Raw genomic sequence first — 14538 nt, forward strand, 5'->3', positions numbered from 1 at the left:
TGAGGGAGAAATTTGCCCGCATCTCCCACCGGACCGACACAAAGCTTACCAACAAGGCCAGGATTCCACGCACAGACCCCGGGGCATCTGAAAACCCCGCAACCCGAAGAGGAGGCCCGTCCGCGCGCCGAAAATCGACGCAACGTCTTCCCCGCATGGAAAATAACGACGCAAGTCCGTGTGTGAAGGGGCGAGACCGACACACACACCATTTTCCACGCATCTCTTCCTCTGCGGCCCTTTGCGGAGATTTTTCACTCAAACCAGGTACTTTGTGCTTGAAAGAGACTTTGTTTGCTTTTAAAAGACATAAGACACTTTATATCACTTTCCAGTGATATCTTTACATTTTCTTATTGCATCTTTTGTCATTTTGACCTGCAAATATCCAGATAAATATTATGTATTTTTCTAAACACTGTGTGGTGTATTTTTGTGGTGCTATGTTGTGTTATTGTATGATTTATTGCACAAATACTTTACACATTGCCTTCTAAGTTAAGCCTGACTTCTCAGTGCCAAGCTACCAGAGGGTGGGCACAGGATAATTTGGATTGTGTGTGACTTACTCTGACTAGAGTGAGGGTCCTTGCTTGGACAGCGGGGTAACCTGACTGCCAACCAAAGACTCCATTTCTAACAGCTCCTATACCAAATGTGTATGTAATTGGTTCATCCGTGATTGGAATATTTGATTTACTAGTAAGTCCCTAATACAGTGCACTAGAGGTGCCCAGGGCCTGTAAATCAATTGCTACTAGTGGGCCTGGAGCACTGTTTGTGCCACCAACATTAGTAGCTCTGTAAACATGGCTCAGACCTGCCACTGCAGTGTCTGTGTGTGCAGTTTTAAACTGTAAATTCATCTTGGCAAGTGTACCCACTTGCCAGGCCTAAACCTTCCCTTTTCTTACATGTGAGGCACCCCTAAGGTAGGCCCTAGTTAGCCGCAAGGGCAGGTACAGTGTATGGTTAAGGTAGGACATATAGTAATGTGTTATATATATGTCCTGACTGTGAAATACTGCTAAATTTGTTTTTCACTGTCCAAGGCCTGTCCCTCTCATAGGTTAACATGGGGGCTACCTTTTAATATGATTAAAGTGTAGATTCCCTTTGTGAGCTGATAGACATGTGGAGCGTGGGGTCTCTGAGCTCACAATTTAAAAATACATATTTTAGTAAAGTTGATTTTAAGATTGTGTGTTTGAAAATGCCACTTTTAGAAAGTGAGCATTTTCTTGCTTAAACCATTTCTGCGACTCTGCCTGTTTGTGGATTCCCTCTCTTGGTCAGCTTGACAGTTGGGCTGGTTGCAGCTCTCAATAGACAGTGACACAAAGGGAGCTGGGGTGTAGTCTGCATTTCCTGAGGAGCCATCTCTGCTAGGAGGGCTGTGCCTGCCCTCACACAATGCAGTCTTCAACCCCCTGGTGTTTCTCTGGGGCCTGGCCTGGGCAAGGCAGGATTTCCCGAACAAGAGAGACTTCCCTTTGAAGTAAGCCTACTTCAAAGTGCAAGATGGGTATAAGAAGGGCACCCAAAACCACAGACTTTAGAACACTTCTGGAAACCAAGAGGAACCTCTGCCTGGAGAAGAGCTGAAGAGCTGAGGAAAAGGAGCTGTTCTGCCTGTGACTGTGCTTTGAGAGCCCTCCTGCAGTTGCTGCTTCTGCCTGTGCTAGAGGACAAAGACTGGACTTTGAGTTGCCTTCCTTCTTGTGAAGACCTCTACAATGGCTTGATTCAGAGCTTCACTCCTATTGTTTGAAGCCTCAGGGACAGCAAAGACTTCTCTCTGCCAGCACCTGGAGCCTCTGTTGAGACTCCTACTCTACCAAGTGGTGCTCATCCAGTTCCTGGGACCCTAAAAGGAGAAGCGGGCAGGCCAAGAGTGAGAAATCCATGCACCAACTGCCGTGAGGGGAAAAGATCAACGCAACTCTGATCTGCAGCTGAAAAAATTATGGACCGCCAGCTTTGCGGCTGAAAATCGACACATGCCTGCAACGCGACCCGAGGATCGATGCCCGCGGCTGGAGAAACGACACGCAGCTTCGCTGACAGAGGCTGGTGAGATCGCAACCCGCGCTGCGTGGTTTTCGGATCATCGTGCAGCAGGATTTCTGACACAAATATTGCTGGGCGTGTAAAAACGACTCAAGACCTGACCGGACCCGAGATTGCGGTTTGAATTAATGCATCGCTGTACTGCAGAGAGAAGAAATGACGCACGCCGACTCGACTGAAGGAGAAACGATGCACGGTCTCGCTCGTGAGTGCAATCGGCGCATCAAAAGCCTTTTAGATGCACACTCGCCCATGCGGAGTTATTATTGACGCACCCAGGTACATTTCCACACTAACAGCGTTAGCGTAGTGTTGAAAATTACATGAAGACTCTTTTTGGTTTTTAATTGATAGCTTGACTTTTGTATTGTGAATTTTTGTCGTTTTGGTCTTGTTTTGTTTAGATAAATATTTTCTATTTTTCTAAACCTGTGTTGTGTCGTTTTGCAGTGTTTTCATTGAATTGCTGTGTGTGTTGGTACAAATACTTTACACCTAGCTCTCTGAAGTTAAGCCTGCCTGCTGGTACCAAGCGCCAAGTGGGTGAGCGGGGGTTAGCTGAGGGTGATTCTCTTTTACCCTGACTAGAGTGATGGTCCTTGCTTGGACAGGGGGTAATGTGACTGCCAACCAAAGTCCCCATTTCTAATATTGGTGATCAGCAGTTGGGATTGGACTTGTATTTGTACTTGACATACAGTGATTAAGTGTGCACTACTGTTTTGAGGACAGACTACCACGCGGCCACTTACTACGTGTCTTGTGATTCTTGCTTTTTCTCTTTTTCTTGGATTTTTCCCTACAACCATTCATGTGGTAATCTTTGATTGACTTCCGAATATCATTGGGAACTTGTTTTCTGCCTTTTGGAACTTTGCACTTTTGTTGACTTTTTGTCATGTCCCAATCTGGAGATGCATCAGTTGGAGCTGCTTTTGACCTAGAGAAATTAGAGAGCTATACAAAGGCTCAGTTGAAGCAGTTCTGTAAAGGTTTTGATTGTCCCATTAAGAGCACATCCAAGAAGGAGGAGCAGCAAAAGGTGCTGTGGGTCTGGGTGACAGCCTAGAGCAATGGAGGGCACACAGAGGATGAGGAGGATGAGGAGGATGAGGAGGAGGAAGAGCATTCCATTCACAATGGTATTGTGGGTGGGCCTGTTATACCCAGAAAGATGGTCTCCAGGGCAGGTAGCAGTGTCTCATCTAAGGGTCTGACCCCTGAAGAGTTGCAGGACAGACAGGCACAGGGGGAGCACCAGAGGGAGTTGGAGAAAATGAGGATGGCCATAGAGGAGAAAAAGTTGTTGTTGGCTCATGAGCTCAGCTTAAGGGAGTTGGATCAGAGGAGCCAGTATAGTAGGGATGGTGGCAGCCACATCACAGTGCAGCCTGAGAGGAGGGTGCACATTCCTAAAGATCTTATGAAGGATTACAAGAGGGAGGATGACATATGTTTTTGGTTCCCGGGGTATGAGTCTGCTCTCCATATGAATCTGGTCCCTGAAGCTCATTGGGGGGCGGGTCTGTGGAAGCACTTTGAGGTGGAGGGGAGGGATACAATGGCAGCCTTAGGGGATGCTCAGAATCTCACCTATACTATTATGAAGGATGTCCTACTCAGAAGATATGGTCTCACCCCTGACCAGTATAAGGATAAGTTTAGGTCCTATAAGAAGAAGGAATCCCAAACATGGTTGGAATGTGTTGATTCCTGTTGCAGGTCACTAGATGGTTGGGTGAAGGGCAATAAGGTAACAACGTATGAGGGGCTTTACAATCTGATTGCTTAGGAGCACTTGTACAGTTTATGTTTTCGAGAGCTGATTGACAGCTGATTGACAGCAAGCTGACTGATCCCAGGAAGCTTGCACAGGAAGTGGACTGCTGCGAGAGCACCAGGGTCCAAAAGAGGTATGGGGAAGACCACGCCAAGGGTGGGCAGGGTCCCGCTCAGAAAAAAGGGGGGTAAGTGTAAACAGGGGGAGTTCTCTAAAGGGCCCCAAACTGATTCCCAAGGAACGGATTCCCAGCCCCTCAGTGAGAAGAAGCCATGGTTCTCCAAAGGGAAGCCAGTAGCAGGGTCCCCCATGTAAGTGTTATTCATGTGACCAAGTGGGTCATGTGAGGGGAGACCCCAAATGCCCCAAGAGTACACAGGCACCCACTGGTGCACAGCCCCGGGGTTTGGCTAGTGTAGCGCTTGGGGAGGAGTTGGTTCCAGGTAGGTGGGAGCCAGCTAAGATGACCCTTCTCTCACTAGGGGACAGTGAGATGGTCCAGAGAACCCTTGTGCCTGAGAACACTAAAAAGTACAGGCAGTGGGTGACCATCAATGGACAGAGGGTGGAGGCTCTGAGAGACACTGGAGCCAGTGTGACTACAGCTGGTGTCTGAAGAGCAGATTGATCCCTGGGTACTTCACCAAGTAGTTCCAGTGGACAACTCAGAGCACCTGCGCAGAGGGTGCAGGTTCCCTTTGAATGGGGGAGGGTCTCAGGTTCATTGAAGGTATCTGTGAGTCCAACCATGCCTGTAGATTGTTTGCTAGGCAGTGACCTGGAGGATTCCCCTTGGAAGGAGGTGGAACACAAGTCTCACGTGGAGATGTTGGTTCTGTCTGGGTGGATATGCATATCCACCCGGTCAATGGCAGCCCGTCAGGGTGGTCAAGAGCCCCTGGAGCCTGAAACAGTGGCCTAGGGGACCGCCAAGAAGCGGAAGGGCAGGGGGCATGGGAAACGGGGCCCAGAAGTTCCCACGGTCCGGGAGGAGGCAGAGTCTGAGGGTGATTCCCCAGAGCCTAAAGAGGAACAGGTGGCTGAACAGGGAGAGGTCCCTGAGCTGTCGCAGTGGCAGCAAGAAGGGGGACCCACCAAGGAAGCATTTTGTGCAGCACAAAAACATGCCCTACTCTGGAGGGTTTGCGCCAGCAGGCTGCAGACCAGATGGCTGGCAAGAAGCCAGGATCTCACCTGATCTACTGGGAGGCTGACCTCCTATATAGTGAGCCTAAGGTTCCTGAGCCTGGGTCAGCCTGTGTGCTGGTGGTACCCCAGTGCTTCAGGGCCTTCCTACTAGGGTTGGCTCATGATGTGCCTTTAGCTGGACATTCAGGGTGGGACAAGACCTTTGAGAGGCTTGTCACCCACTTTCACCGGCCCCTAATGCACAGGCACTCAGATGCACATTGCAGGTCTTGCCAAACTTGTCACGCAAGTGGCAAGAGTGGGGAGAAATGTAAGGCTCCCCTCCTACCTTTTCCAGTTGTTAGTAACCCCTTTGAAAGGGTTGGCATTGACATTGTGGGGCCTCTTTATCCCAAGACAGCCATGGGCAACAGGTTAATCCTGGTCTTGGTGGACCATGCCACCCGATACCCAGAAGCCATTCCTCTGAAGTCAATCACTTCACCCTGTGGTGGGTTGTGGTTTGATGGGGGGGTTTTACCCGCATGGGGTTCCCCAAGGAAGTTGTATCTGACAGGGGCCCCAACTTCATATCCACATAATTGAAGTCTCTGTGGAAGGAGTGTGGGGTAACCTACAAGGTCACCACTCCTTGCCACCCCCAAGGTAATGGTCTGGTTGAGAGATTCAACTGCACCTTGAAAGGAATGATCATGGGCCTCTCAGAGCCCTTGAGGAAGAAGTGGGACGTCCTCTTGCCATGCCTTCTGTTCGCTTACAGGGAGGTACGTCAGAAGGGACTTGGGTTTAGTCCCTTTGAGCTGATCTATGGCCACCCTGTGAGGGGACCTTAAAGTCTGGTGAAGGAGGCTTTGGAAAAAGCTCCTAGTATACGCCCCCCCGGGATGTATTTAGCTACATGTTGGCTCTGAGAAACCAGACTGCCCTCTTCAGGAGTCTCGTACAGGGGAAGTTGGAAGCAAGCAAGGAGGTTATGAAACAGTGGTATGACCGGAATGCTACTCTAGTCGAGTTTCAACCTGGTCAGAAAGTGTGGGTGATGGCACCAGTGGAGCCTAGAGCGCTCCAGGACAAGTGGACTGGGCCTTATGAGGTGGTGGAGTGCAAGAGTGAAGTTACGTAGCTGGGGAACATGCAGACTCCCAGAAACCCTTTAAGGGTCCTGCATGTTAACCGCCTCAAACCACACCTTGACCGGACTGAACTGTCCATGCTTCTTGTGACAGATGATGGGGTGGAGGAGGAGAGTGAGCCTCTTCCTGACCTCCTGTCTGCAGGAGAGAAAGATGGGTCTGTGGAGGGAGTTATCCTCTCCCCCTCCCTGACTGAGGAGCAGCAAAGGGACTGTTGCCAGGTGCTGGGACAGTTCGCCTCACTGTTTTCCCTGATCCCAGGGGTCACACACTTGTGCAGACATGATGTGGACACTGGGGAAAGTCTACCCATTAAACAGAAAGTTTACAGGATGACTGATAGGGTCAGGGTTTGCATTAAAGAAGTATCCAAAATCCTAACCCTAGGGGTTATTGAGCATTCCAGCCATCCTTGGGCCAGCTCAGTGGTATTGGTCCCGAAGGCTGCTGCACCTGGCGCCACTCCAGAACTCAGGTTCTGTGTGGACTACCAGGGACTCAATGTGGTCAGCAAAACTGACGCACACCCTATCCCCCGACCTGATGAGTTAATTGACCGGTTGGGAGCTGCCAAGTACCTCAGCACGTTTGACTTAACGTCTGGGTACTGGCAGATTGCCTTGACTGAGGGGGCCAAGGAGAGGTCAGCATTTTCTACCCCAGACGAACACTTTCAATTTAAAGGGATGCCATTTGGGATGAAGAATGCCCCTGCCACCTTTCAGAGGTTAGTCAACCAGGTGTTGGCTGGGCTGGATGAGTTCAGTGCTGCCTACCTGGATGACAGTGCTGTTTTCAGTTTCACATGGGAGGATCACTGGCAACACCTCTGGAGAGTGTTAGACGCCCTGCAGAAAGCAGGCCTCACTATTAAGACAATCAAGTGCCAAATAGGGCAGGGTTCTGTGGTGTACTTGGGAGGATAGGGAGTGGCACCCATACAGCCAAAAGTTGACACCATTCTGGCTTGGGAGCCTCCCAAAACCCAGACTGAGGTGAGACTTTTTAGGTCTCACTGGCTACTACAGGAGGTTTGTCAAGGGGTATGGTACCATTGTTACCCCCTTGACTGAGTTTACTTCTAAGAAGCAACCCAAGAAGGTGATCTGGACAGAGGCTTGCCAGACCGCTTTTGATGCCCCGAAGGCTACCATGTGCACAGCACCTGTGCTAAAGGCACCTGACTACTCCAAACAGTTTGTTGTGCAAACAGATGCCTCAGAGCATGGTATTGGAGCAGTACTCTCACAGCTTAATGAAGAGGGCCTAGATCAACCCATAGCATTCATTAGCAGGAGGTTACTTCCCAGGGAACGTAGGTGGAGTGCCATAGAACGTGAAGCGTTTGCTGTGGTCTGGGTGCTGAAGAAGCTAAGACCCTACTTGTTTGGGACTCACTTCCGGGTTCAGACCGACCACAGGCCCCTCAGATGGTTAATGCAGATGAGGGGTGAGAAAGTTCCAGTAACAAAGAACAATCAGTCGCTGTCTAAGGTGGTAAAATAGTTGCTTGTAATAAAGTTGTCCTTTAAAATATCAACTACATTAAAAATGAAATTGTTGAAGTAATAGTTACATTTCTTTCATTATTACCTATGATACATCTAAAAATGCTGAATATAAAAATATATTTATGACATGCTTTCTTTAGTTTATCTAATTGTACCATCATAGCCCATTAGTACTCCTTAGCTTGTCTAATTACTGGATCCTTAATACCCCTAACTACCCCTCAAAGCTACCGTTCTCTGAACTCCAAAACAATAATTACTACTCCTTAGCTTCCCTGAAACCTAAGAGCCTCTAACAACCCTTTCATGCTACCCATTCCTGAACCCTAAAAGCCCCTAACACCACTTAATATTGCCCTTTGCTGAAGCCTAAAAAACCCTTAAAATCCATTAACGCTACCCTTTCCTGAACCTCAAAACCTTTTACTTCACCTTATTGCTATCCTTTCCTGTACAATAGCTCCTTACTATCCCTTAACGCTAGCCTTCCCTGAATCAAAAAACCCCTTACTAGTTACCCTTTCCCCTTACCCATTTCACTGTCAATGCTCCTCTTCACTTCAGCAGGAGACTCTGCCTTTGCCCCCTTCTCCCAGTCCACATTCCTTTCCCTATAAGCCACAACATTTTTCAATGTTTTCATAGCCACAACTTTATTTAATCCTATAGTTTCAATGGAGGACATTTTAACACACATTGTTTTCAGTATATTCTTCCCCACAATTGTTTTCCTGCAAATTAGAAAATCACCACTGCTTGAGCTCTTCAAGTATTTTTTAACCCTGTCAGCTCAAGACCGTAGAAAACATTTGTCTCAAATTAGCACATACAATCCTCACTTTCTGTGATATCCCATGAAGAGTATTATGCCATTTACTGGTAACCTCTACACAATACATGAGACTTCACTATTGTGGCTTATGAACCATTGAGGTGCATGATTATACAGGTAGAAAGAGACAAAAGAAAAACTCCTCTTAATATGTTGATATGGATATGAACAGAGAGTATAGGTGTTGGAAATGGCCCTTTATGCAGGGTCGCCCCAAATATTTTGCCTTCCTGTCCCTAGTTTTTTATACCTTGTTTTTGTTGTCTTTAGGACTCTGGGCACTTTACCACTGCTAACCTGTGCTAAAGTGTGTGTGCTCACTCCCCTAAAACATGGTAATATTGGTGTATCCACAACGGGCATATTTAATTTACATGAAGTCCCTAGTAAAGTGCATTACATGTGCCAAGGCCTGCAAGCCTGTAGCACTGATTTAGCCACCTACTTAAGTAGCCCTTTGAATATGTCTCAGGCCAGCCACTGCTGAGCTTGTATGTGCAGTTTCACTTCCATGTCGACTTGGCATTTAAAACCCCCTGCCAAGCCCTAAACTCCCCTTTAATAATACATACGACGCGCTAACTTATGCCATGGGGCAGGGTGCTGTGTACGTGAAAGGCAGGACATATAATTTGTAGTTTTACATGTCCTGGTAGTGAAAAACTCTCATTTGTTTTTCACTACTGTGAGGCCTACCTCTCTCATAGGGTAGCTTTGGGGATTCCTTAACACATGTATTACGTGTAATTCTCGAGTGAAAGGAGGGAGAGCTATCATGTACAATACCTATGGAATTGTAATGATAAATCCTCTTTAATAGTAACGTTGAATTTTAAAACTGTCTCTTTTAGAAAGATGGCATTTTTCTGCTCTTAGCCCTGTGTTCCTAATGCCTTTCTCGAATACATGTCTGGGGGGGGTGACAGCTGGGCCTTGGGCTTTCCTTCCACACAGCCACACACAGTGGGAGATTCAATGTGACTTAATCTGCCTTGATGGGCCATTAACTTAACTGGCTTGATGGGGGGGCGGAGCTTAGCACTGCCTCACTTACACCTGAATAGGCTTGTCCTGTTCACCCACAATAGGGTTTAACGACCCTGCATTGGCATTCCAGTCAGCTTGGAGCCAGGACAGGGGAGGCAGGACACATGTGCACTTCAAAGGCATGCGTCTAGAAACTTCTCCCGCCTTCCATCACCAGGGCAACAAAGTATAAACACTGGACCTCAGACACTGCCCCTTCGGTACAATTCTGGACCTGTGTATACTCTGGCAGGAAGAAGGACTGCTGTGCTGCTGAAAGGACTACAACTCGGCTGGACTGCTGCTTTGCTGGACTCCCGTTTTGTTGTGCTAACCTGTGCTGCCTGGGTGTGAGAAGGACTGGACCGGCATCTCTACAACCCAGAATCCAAAGTGACTCCAAGGGCCAGCTGACTGGCCTCCTGTTTTCTGATGTCTCAAGGACACAAAAGACTTCCAACCAACCTACTCCTGCACCTGGTCTCTGTCATCTGTGAGTATGACCTACAAAGTGGTACCAACCCAGACCTGGACCCTTGGAAGTAAACCTAAGGTGCTCTGCCCTCTGTGGTCATCACTGGAACCACCGCATAGCCCGGCAATGCAACACCGCGCAGACCATGCGCCAGGATTTGATTTAAGGTACTGCATTCAGCGGGCCTAATTGGGTCCCTCTGTCCGGCCTGCTCTCTCTCACAGTCAGCTTGAACTCTTCACTTTGTCCTGGTCTAGCGCAACTAGATGACGACAGTTGGCACTTTGCACTCTTATGGGCTATTTTCACCTAAATCTTCCAAATTGCATATCTCAGGATCTACTTTTTGTAATGTTCATCTTCATCTTGTTTACTAAGATAAATATTCTCTATTTTGCTAAACTGGTGTAGAGTCCTTTTTGTGGTGTTGTCACACAGAAGGACAATGTGTTGCACAAATACTTTATACATTTCCTGTTAAGTTAAGCCTGACTGCTCTGTGCCAAGCAACCAGAGGGTGAGCACAGGTTAATTTAGAGAGTGTAGCTGATTTAACCTCAATAGGATTGTAGTCCCTACATGGACAGGGTGCACACCTCTGCCAAATAGAGACCCAATTTCTAACAATAGGAGCTCCTGAAATTGCATAATCGTCCATACATTTTTGTGAAATTGCTTTTAGTTTTTTAAGAATTACACCAAACATGTTTTTAGAATCTTACGTTTTCCTCACCTTAGCTTGTACAACTTATTTTCACACAAGTGCACACTTTGTGTAAAGAATATCTGCCTAGATACTGGCTGGAGAATGGTTTGAGAAGACCATGTTTCCCAGCGAGTACTATTCTGTGAGAAAGATTCTCTTGCTTCTATAAAATACCAGATACTGCATAGTAAACACATGCAATGCAATGGGTCTTGTGTTCGCTTGAGTTAGAGCTACTAGCGTTGAAAATTCATAACTGGACTTTTCTTGCCACATAAATTGGAGTTGAAAAGTAAAACAGTTGACATAAGCAAGCCGATTCAAAGTGCCACGATCATCATAAGCATGAGCGCAAAGGAGAGACACAAAAGGAAAAAGAATTTACTCACAGTCAAACCTTTAGGCAAAAGTGCAATCATTCATGTAAGAGGGTAGGTGTCCAAGGCGGTAACAAAATCGCCCCAATGAGGGAAAACGTAAAGCATTCACCAATAATAAAGGATTTTTGAAAGACAAGCCCATGAGTGAGTGATAGCGATGGGAATGCGGTTGGTGTGGTTCAAAGCCCACAGATAGATTACAACAGGTCAAAGTGCTTGCGCGCTGGACCTAAAAAATATCGTGTCACATAAAATTTGAGAATCACACAAATTTCACCAGCGTTTTAAAAATGTAACTGTAGCCTATTTATTTCCCTGCTACCATCCCCTTCAAACGTAGAGAAATAAAGCGAAATAACTTCAAATTATCATATTACTTTTAGGAAACAGAATGGTTTGTTATCAGCTATATCATGACAGCCACAGATCGAATGAACAGTCACTTACTTTAACGGCATCCTATTAAATCAGTGCGAACACACGCATTTCTCTGAACCAGCCACAAATGACAATGACAAAAAGCATGCCTGCAGTCTACAAGACTTTCACTAATTGGAATTGAATAGGAAGCTTTCCGACAGTCGACTGCTTAAGATGGAGAACTTAACACACTGAACGCAGTGTAACAGGAAATAAAGTCTAATAGCGGCAGGGGTGTTGTTCGATTTGGGGGTGTCCAGACTGTTGCTAGGTGAGATTGTGCACATTTTCTATTTATAAATTAATACAAAGATTTGGTCATTCCGTATTTAGTATTAACAGATCATTTCTGTCCCCTTGTCAAACTAAGCCTACTTCCATTATTTAGACAAATAGAATTCTATCCCAGAAGCAGCCCCATTAATTTGCATCAATACATTGTTTCACGGCTTGACGAGATAGAAGCCAATGATTGTGACTGGAATGTTTTTCAGGGATCAGTAAGAGTACATTAAAACGTATTCATGCAGGGTCTCTGGAGATCAGCAAACACAAATTTACTTGGATGTCTGTCCTGTCTGTGCTCCATTAACAGTGTGTAGATACATTAATCAAACAGCTGAGATGGGGTGCAGAAGAGGCTGAATAATGAATTCAAAATGCGGACTACATCAGCAATGTTAAAGCTGAATCTGCCCAATGAAGTGAAAAAATTTTCCAACCACATCATGCACACGCGTATTGTTATTATTTCATTAAAATATGTGGGGTTTGGCTGCACCGTGTGGAGTATTATTCCTTTAACTTAGTGTATTAAGTATTAGATGTATCATTCAACCTTCTATGAACTGTTTTCATTTGAATGAGTGATGGACTCTTTTGCTTGAGACGTGGACTCAATCAACTCTTTGCCACATCCCGTTCTTTATCTCTTATATTTATTCTATGTGTTACACTTTTCATCCTTGGCGTGGTCTCCCTTAACTTTTTGCCTCTATTCCCCAGGTTGTTGATGTGTGCTGGACTCTGATTTTGCAGTTTTTGTTACTCTGGGCACTTTACCGCTGCTATCCAGTGCTAAAGTGCAAGTGCTCCTTTACGAAATGTGAATGTAATTGGCTTATCCATGATTGGCATATTTGGTTTACTAGTAAGTCCCTAGTAAAGTGCACTAGAGGTGCCAGGGCCTGTAAATCAAATGATACTAGTGGGCCTGCAGCACTGGATGTGCCATCCACATAGGTAGCTCTGTAATCATGTCTCAGAGCTGCCATTGCAGTGTCTGTGTGTGCAGTTTTAACTGTAAATTCGACTTGGCAAGTGTACCTACTTGCCAGGCCTAAACCTTCCCTTTTCCTACATGTCAGACACCCCTAAGGTAGGCCTTAGGTAGCCCCAGGGCAGGGTGCAGTGTATGCTTAAGGTAGGACATAAAGTAATGTGTTTTATATGTCCTGACAGTCAAATATTGCTAAATTCGTTTTTCACTGTTGCAAGGCCTGTCCCTCTCATAGGTTAACATGGGGTCTACCTTTAAATCTGATTAAAGTGTAGATTCCCTTTGGGAGTGGATGGACATATGGAGTTTGGGCTCTGAGCTCACAAGTTAAAAGTACTTCTTTTAGTAAAGTTGATTTTAAGATTGTGTGTTTGAAAATGCCACTTTTAGAAAGTGAGCATTTTCTTGCTTATACCATTTCTGTGACTCTGCCTGTTTGTGGATTCCCTGTCTGGGTCAGTTTGACAGTTGGGCTGGTAGCACCTCGCACTAGACAGTGACCCAAAGGGAGCTGGGGTGTAGTCTGCACTTCCTGATGAGCCATCTGTGCTAGGAGGGAGGGGAGGATTGGTCACTTACACCTGAAAGGGCTGGCCCTGTCCTCACACAATGCAGTCTCTGACCCCCTGGTAAGTGTCTGGGGCCTGGCCTGGGGAAGGCAGGATTTCACATTCACAAGAGACTTTACTTTGAAGTAGGCCTACTTCAAAGGAGAAATGGGGTATACGAAGGGCACCCAAAACCACAGACTTTAGAACACTTCTGGAAGCAAAAGGAACCTCTGCCTGGAGAAGAGCTGAAGAGCTGAGGACGAAGAGCTGCCCTGCCTGTGACTGTGCTTTGTGGAGCTATCCTGCAGTTGCTGTTTCTGCCAGAGTAAGAGGGCAAAGACTGGACTTTGTGTGCCTTCCATCTTGTGAAGAAATCTCCAAGGGCTTGATTTAGAGCTTGCTTCCTGTTGTTTAAAGTCTCAGGGACAGCAAAGACTTCTCTCTGCCAACACCTGGAGTCTCTGGAGAGACTCCTGGTCTGACAAATGGTGCCATATCCAGTCCCTGGGCTCTTGAAAGGAAAGCTGGTGGAAATCGACTTCGGACGACTTCGGACCGCCGCCGCTGCTGAATCCGGTGACGCCGCCTTCAACTGACTCCGTGATCTTCGCTGGAACGCGACAACCTTCACAGGCCTGATGCCTCTGCAGCCCCGCTGAAGTCCGCGACTCCATGGAAGTCTCCGCACCACATCGTAACCGACGCCGTTCGAAGTGCGCGGATTCAATGTTTCGCACAGACACCACGATCCCCGACTTTGCGCATCGACTTCTTTTCACTCTTCACTAAAGGTACTGTACTTGGGGTTCCACGCGACTCCGTGTCCGGCGACGCAGGTGTCGGCTTTTTGGAAACGACTCCGTCTCAATGCCGTGTTAACACCTCATCGAAGCAATTTGTGTTTCTAAGCGCTATTTTTGGGTTTAATCTTTAAAAATTCATGACTTGACTTGTGTATGTCAGATGTTTGCCGTTTTGGTCTTGTTTTGTTTAGATAAATATTTCCTATTTTTCTAAACAGGTGTTCTGTCATTTTGTAGTGTTTTCATTAAGTTACTGTGTGTGTTGGTACAAATACTTTACACCTAGCACTCTGAAGTTAAGCCTACTGCTCTGCCAAGCAACCAAGGGGGTAAGCAGGGTTTAGCTGACGGAGATTCTCTTTTACCCTGACTAGAGTGAGGGTCCTTGCTTGAACAGGGGGTAACCTGACTGTCAACCAAAGA

At 46.7% G+C, this 14538-nt stretch overlaps 1 protein-coding gene and 1 long non-coding RNA gene across 4 annotated transcripts in view; one reads left to right on the forward strand and one right to left on the reverse strand.

The window, feature by feature from the left end:
* ADGRL4 (adhesion G protein-coupled receptor L4) overlaps window positions 1-14538 on the forward strand; it is a 918866-nt gene that overhangs the window by 851282 nt on the left and 53046 nt on the right. The gene's annotated exons all lie outside the window — the stretch shown is intronic.
* The window catches only part of LOC138293159 (uncharacterized), a 195319-nt gene that overhangs the window by 89301 nt on the left and 91480 nt on the right, over window positions 1-14538 (reverse strand). The window lies entirely within an intron of this gene.

Source organism: Pleurodeles waltl, chromosome 4_2 (genome assembly GCF_031143425.1).
Source record: "Pleurodeles waltl isolate 20211129_DDA chromosome 4_2, aPleWal1.hap1.20221129, whole genome shotgun sequence".
Lineage (NCBI taxonomy): Eukaryota > Metazoa > Chordata > Amphibia > Caudata > Salamandridae > Pleurodeles > Pleurodeles waltl.